The sequence below is a fragment of the Poecilia reticulata genome, linkage group LG13 (genome assembly GCF_000633615.1).
Source record: "Poecilia reticulata strain Guanapo linkage group LG13, Guppy_female_1.0+MT, whole genome shotgun sequence".
In the NCBI taxonomy this organism is placed as follows: domain Eukaryota; kingdom Metazoa; phylum Chordata; class Actinopteri; order Cyprinodontiformes; family Poeciliidae; genus Poecilia; species Poecilia reticulata.
The window spans coordinates 16,561,362-16,567,792 of NC_024343.1; positions in this window are offsets into that span (position 1 = coordinate 16,561,362).

The window sequence follows — 6,431 nt, forward strand, 5'->3', positions numbered from 1 at the left end:
ATACACACTTCCCCTCCTCTTTTTTTCTTCTCTTTTTAAAAACTTTTTTCTAAAGGAAGGCAAATCTCATAAACAAATACCATCTCAAACACAGTATGCGAACCGGTACGGGCACATGTAAAATATGTTTATACTCAAGAAGAAGAAGAAGAAAAAAAACATGCATTATTTTTTATGATTTAGTGGCTTTATGGATGCCTCGTTGGGGATTTGTTCATTTTGTATTATTTCCCCGTGCATTAAAAATCATGTGCTTTCTGTATGTAATTTTGGATGTTTTTTATAACAGTGAACATGAACTCACCAAACGCACGGGGTTTTTAAAGGGGTTGGGAGAAAGAATGACCATAAAATTATTTTTATTTGTTTTTTTCCATCACATGTGAAACGTGAAACCACCTTAACAAAAAGTTGACTTTTTTTTTTTTGTTCTTATAATAAATTAACAAAGTTTCTTTAATGACTTGATTTTTCTAATTAATTCGATTACTTTTTATACCCACAGCAGTCATTATTGTTATTGTTGCAATCAGACAAGGTTTTGAGAGCAATAGATTTTTTAAATAATTTATAGGTGGAAGTCTTTTGATAACATCAGAGTTGTGACAGGTCCGTTTACTCGGGAACATTAGTGTGTGTATGTGTGTTATGTCTCGGTGAGTGTGTGTGTGTGTGTGTGTGTTGCAGCGCCCTTGCCAAAGCGATGCATTATTCATAGTTTGCTTATAGAGGGGTTTCAGAAGAGAACTGATCATTTCCAGAACAAGTTAACAGGCAGATAAAAGACCCAAAGCCGTTCAGTATCTCAAAGATGACGTTTTGAAGCGTTTTAATAAATACATACAGTATATTCTATGTGGATATCATTGAGGCATTTTAATGTAAAACCTTATTGTTACTGGAATTTGAATCCCTCCTGACTGGAGGCCTGATAATTAGTTAAAACAAGTCTAGATGTTAATTTTTTATTATTCCATTCACTCCGGCTCGCAACGATATAAACGCACAATTAGACTCGGCCTTGATCCATTTTACATTATTTTCCCACAACATGTTGCAAGTGATTAAAAGACCAACAAAAGATGAAATAAAGTAAAGCATTAAGAGGAAAATTATACAGATATATCCCTTGAATTTGGCAGCCTGCCCATCTCTGTTGAATGCAAATGTTTCCAGCATTGTTTTTTGTTGTTGTTGTTGTTGTTTTATGACCTGAAGATTGACATTGTGAATAAAAACATACAGACAGCCCACAGCTTAGAAAACAAAGCCAAAGGCTGCGCACAAAAAAAAAAAAAAAAAAAAAAAGATTAATTAACGCTTGCCGTACTTGACTCACAAATTTGCCTGATCCGTTCCCTGACATCTTTAACCGCCTCTTATTGAACATTTAATAAACACCTGACACGGGAAGCCTATAATTATAGGAATCCAGATCGCATTACTCTTCCGATATTTTTCCACGCAAAACACAATGTCCTCAGCTATTAATTAATACCGACCTCACCGAGTCTGCACGGCACGGGAGTCTGGCGTGTTTGTGTGTTCATCGGTGTTTGGGGCAGGATTTAGACGCCAAAACTATTGAATTATTGATTGTGAGTCCTCGCCAGTAAATGGAGGAGACGGAACTGGGAAAGTGCTGATCCGGGGGCGCGCATGCTTGTCCCGCGATGGGGCTTAAACACAGGAGTCGGGGGCGCGCACCTTCCTCAGATTCTCCCAAATTAATTCTTTGCTTGTAGAGACACAAGCTCTCAGGTCAAGTTCACCCTATCGTTAGGTCTTGATAATTATACTGTACATCCATAATTTACAGCTATTATAGCAGTTAAATCGCCGGAAATGATAATTGAGAGCAGGTTGAGCTAACGTAATCTGAATATAACCGAAAAATTAGTATATCTCACCATTTTAACGTATAAAATGAAGCTCATAAGTCGATACACATACATCACATGTGCGTATTGCTATTTTAGATAATTACAGCTTACTCTAGATGGAAACCCAGAATTAGTTTTTCTTTTGAATTAAATGTTTCATAAAGCAAAATTAAAAGAAATTTTAAATGCAGAAAGGCTGTTATGATCATGTAAATTACAATCACTCATTGAAATCAAAAGGAAGAGTAGGCCACGAAAAAGTATAGATAAACAAGCCAAACATTCAGAGGTAGCCGTATCCAGGCAGATCAATGGAAAGTTGAGTGGAAGGAAAAAGCGAGAACTGCACCATGTGAAACATGTTTAGGGTTACACTTCAAAGCCACAGCAAACAAAACATTCTTTTTCGATGTATCATGCAATATACAAATTTCATATGATGCTAAATCTGGGCTTCCCTTTGTTGTTAGCCATATTTTATCATTTCACATTAACAAAAATACGTGCTTAATTACACTAAGAGTGTAATTAATCCCCACATGAGCTTCACTTCTTACTATGAATTACTAAAAGGTTATTTTGATTGTATTCAAAATTACTCAGAGGCTCATGCATTTTAACTTGAATGTAAAATTAATGACAAACTGATATACAAGAGAGCATTAGTACTGTGCAACTCGCAATTGTTCTTATAGAAAATGGAAAATCAGAAATGTTGAATAAAACGCACCACAAACCACAAAAAAATTACTACCGTAATTTGTTGCATTGTATAGAAAATATATATCTTTTGGCTCATGTTGAAGATCAGTTAGCAAGGCCAAAATTCAAATATGTTGTTTTCCCAGAATGCAATGTAAGATTGATGGGAATGCAATAGTTTTGCTTTGAAATCCAATCACTACGGTGACTCTGCATTGTTTAAGCAGTAAAGAACAATATAAATACATCAGCTTACTGTCAAAATGAGAAATATGTGTTTACAGAACTACAGCAAAAGTTTTCGCCATTTTGATTTCAGTAGTTGGAAAAGCGTTCACTAAAGTTTTAGCCCGGTTACAGTTTAGAGTTCTTACACCAGAAGGTTATCGCCACACCAGAGCACTTTAACTTGAATCATGTTTTACACCTTTTTTGACGGATATTTCCCTTCATCCGTCTAGTCCTTGGTCTTGTAAATCGGAGGTAGAAAGAGGTCTGTCCACCTGTCAGCTCGTCCACGAGTCGCACACAGCAGTGGTGGAGAGGAGGGTCTTTGCTCTGAGGGGCCCAGGAGACAATGAGACGGGGACACACAAGTGTTTTGATTAGACATGGAGGCTGGCCATGAGCTCTCACTCTCCTCTCAACACACTCTTTAAGACACACACCCCCCACACACAGCCAGCCAGGAGCCAGCCGCGCCGGCTTCTTCTTCTGCACAGCCATATATCCCACTCTCACTTGCCCACCCCCCACTCCCCCTGCTTAACGCGCTCATACTCTCACCCGGGCGTTATTGTACACGGAGCTGGGTGAGTCAGGAGAAGGGCAATTATATTAAAGTTAATCAATTGCAGTGGACATATGAATCCAAATGCACGTCTCGCAGACTCACACACACAGAGATCTCCATAGCCTGGTGAGTCACAACAGCACTCGACACCGTGGAATCCTTCATATCAACTGGTGCTGTCTTGTTGCTATATTTACCCCACTACAACCCCTGAGACAAATGCACTACTCTCTCATTTCCCGCTCTTGGCTCTTTATCAAATTAGGACACTTTAAACAATCTCACAGAGCAGTTTTTTTTTCTTCTTCTTCTTCTTTTAAACGACAGCGGAGGCAGCAATTTCTTTTTCCTGCATTTGAATGACTGTGGCTGGATCTGTTGTAAATGGTGTTTGTGCATTTATGAATTCATGTGAGAACACAGGAGAGAGCGCTCCCTTTTCTCTTCTTCTTCTTCTTCTTTTTTTTCTCTCTTCCTCTAAGGGCTTGCCTTTGTTACATGTTTGGAGTGCTCAAAGAGCAGGGCGCACACAGCACTGCACCAAAGACAACAGCCATCAGGAGCAAAGGCAGATAAAAGCCCAACTTCAAAGGCGTCAAATGGAGTGAAAGTGAGAAAGAAACCTGCTGAAAACTCCCTACAATAGCACTCACAGGCCCAGCAATTACGACGCCATATCACTGCCTGTTATCAAATGGGCACGCTGTATAAGGGCCTGGGTGGCTAACCACAGCACTTGGTGTGGGTTGCAGTCAGTGGAGAATTACAGCATTTATGCGAAGTGTAACATTGTATTTAATACCACTGTAGGATCAAAAGTGGGTGTTTGCTCTGATTTGACCCATATTATGGACAGGGAGGCTTAACCACAGTGATTACAGGCATAGAGAGAGAAAAAACAACAACAAAAAACAAAAAAGACGCACATAACAGTAACTCTGCTCAACTGTGCTGCAGAACAAAACAAAACAAAACATGAACAAAAAGAGAGAGGTCAGAACAAAACAAGAAGTCTAATTGTTTCACTGTTTCCTGTTTAGGCACCCCACGGCAATCTACACATATTTTATGTACCAGGCACATTTTATTTGTTATTAATTCAGTTCCAGTTACAGCTGCTGTTGGAGATTAGAGAGATAGCATAGTAAATAAATCCCCCGCCCTGGGGAAAAAGACATAACCAGGGTATATGATTTGAGACCTGTGGCATTAGTAACCCTGAGGGGATTTTATGGAAAGAAAAGGCGACACTTGGTGCACCGCGGATGCCATGGGGAAGGGGGGACTTTGTGATGCGTTTTCTACTCTCGGTTTTATCCAGTAACTTGGAACAGGATACCCCGTGAACCTGAATACATTTTTACAGATGACACTGACTTAAAATAATTATAATGGAATTGTATGTGGAAAAAAAAACTAGCACAATTCAGATTATTGTGAGACAGAAGGAAGGCATGCGTGGTTTTTCAAAATGTATTACAACTAAAAAGCTCAAAAGTGTGGCCTGCATTTGCATTCAGACCCTCTCACTAGGATAACCCTAAGCGATGCAGTTGTAACCCGTTTAGAAAACAGAATCCAGTTATGTATGGTGTGCAATTCCAGAATAAATACAGGCAGTCTGTAAAAATCAAGCAACAAATAATGCACTCCGTGGGAGTTGCAGAGATACGTGGTTCAGGTGGGAAAATCTGCTGATGCAGCCATCGTCACTTTCTTTCAAAAACTGTTTTTGAAAGGTGTGAAGTGCACAACTAATAGTTGATATGGTAATTTGTAGTTTGCAAACAAACAAAGAAACAACAAAAAAACATGTGAGTGATGGTGTGAACTTATAGAAGAAGGCGGTCGGGTCAAATGAAACCAAAACAGGATATGGTGGTCGCAGCATCTTGCTGTGGATAGGAGGAAACATTATGTCTGCAGTTGCTTTCCTTCTTATTATTGCTTTCCAAGTATACAATTGGAAAAGCTTAGATGTGCAAAACTGACAGAGGCGTGCATTTCAAAACATGCATCTGTAATTAGAAGAAAAGGTATTTTTACAAAGGGTGAAATAAATTGCTCACTCCACTCTTCAGATTTTTTATTTGCAGGTTCAAAGTGTTGGTCTAAAACACATTGGATTTTGTGGTTATGTGACAAAATGAGAAAATTAGAAGTTTTGTGAATACTTTAGCAAGGCAGTGTGTGTGTGCGTGTGTGTGTGTGTGTGTGTGTGTGTGTGTGTGTGTGTGTGTGCGTGTGTGCACGCTGTGTTGTCAATGAGAGGGGCACACGATAAATGTTAAACATTTGGCCCGTGCCGCTCTATATTTACAAGCCGGTGAGATTCAATCATTTGTCTGTGAGCATAATCGAGTACTTGCTTTTCATTCATCAGATGTTTGTTCACAGACTCTTAAATTACACAAAGCCTCCTTTGGAAACTCTGGCCTAACTAATCTCATATTGATTGTGTTCGCGCCGTCTGAAGTTTGCAGATTGCCATTTTGAAATGTCACGAAATTACAAAAAAATGAGCTGACAAATTACCCCATATTTGTATTTGGATGCTCGGGTGTCTTTTTAATGTGGGCAAAGCCAGGGAGGTCTACGCTCATTCATCCCGTGGGGTTAAGTGTTTTTTTCAACATTTAGTCCAGGGAACCATTTATGGCGATTTATATATCTGTCAGCTGCCTTCAAATGCTCTCCTAACTGGTGACAGACATGTGCGGCCGAGGCAAAGTTTAGACGTGATGGAAAATGGCCTCTGGTTTTCAGTGTGAGCATTAATCACCTGCGTACTGTAAATGTTATACTCACGGAACCGTTCGCTGCTTTCACATAACCATAAATCTGGATGCAGTACAAAAATCAATACATCATGCTGATGTTAAAAAACATACAACTCTGTGATGGATACGCTGGTTGCATTTTTCTTACAGTTTTTCCATTTGGTCCCGTAGTTGTATGCAAACACGTCATAACTTCATAAAAAATGACTTGGGGGATCTATAAACAATAAAAATATTTATTTTATAAAAATTGCATTGAACTCTGGAAATTGG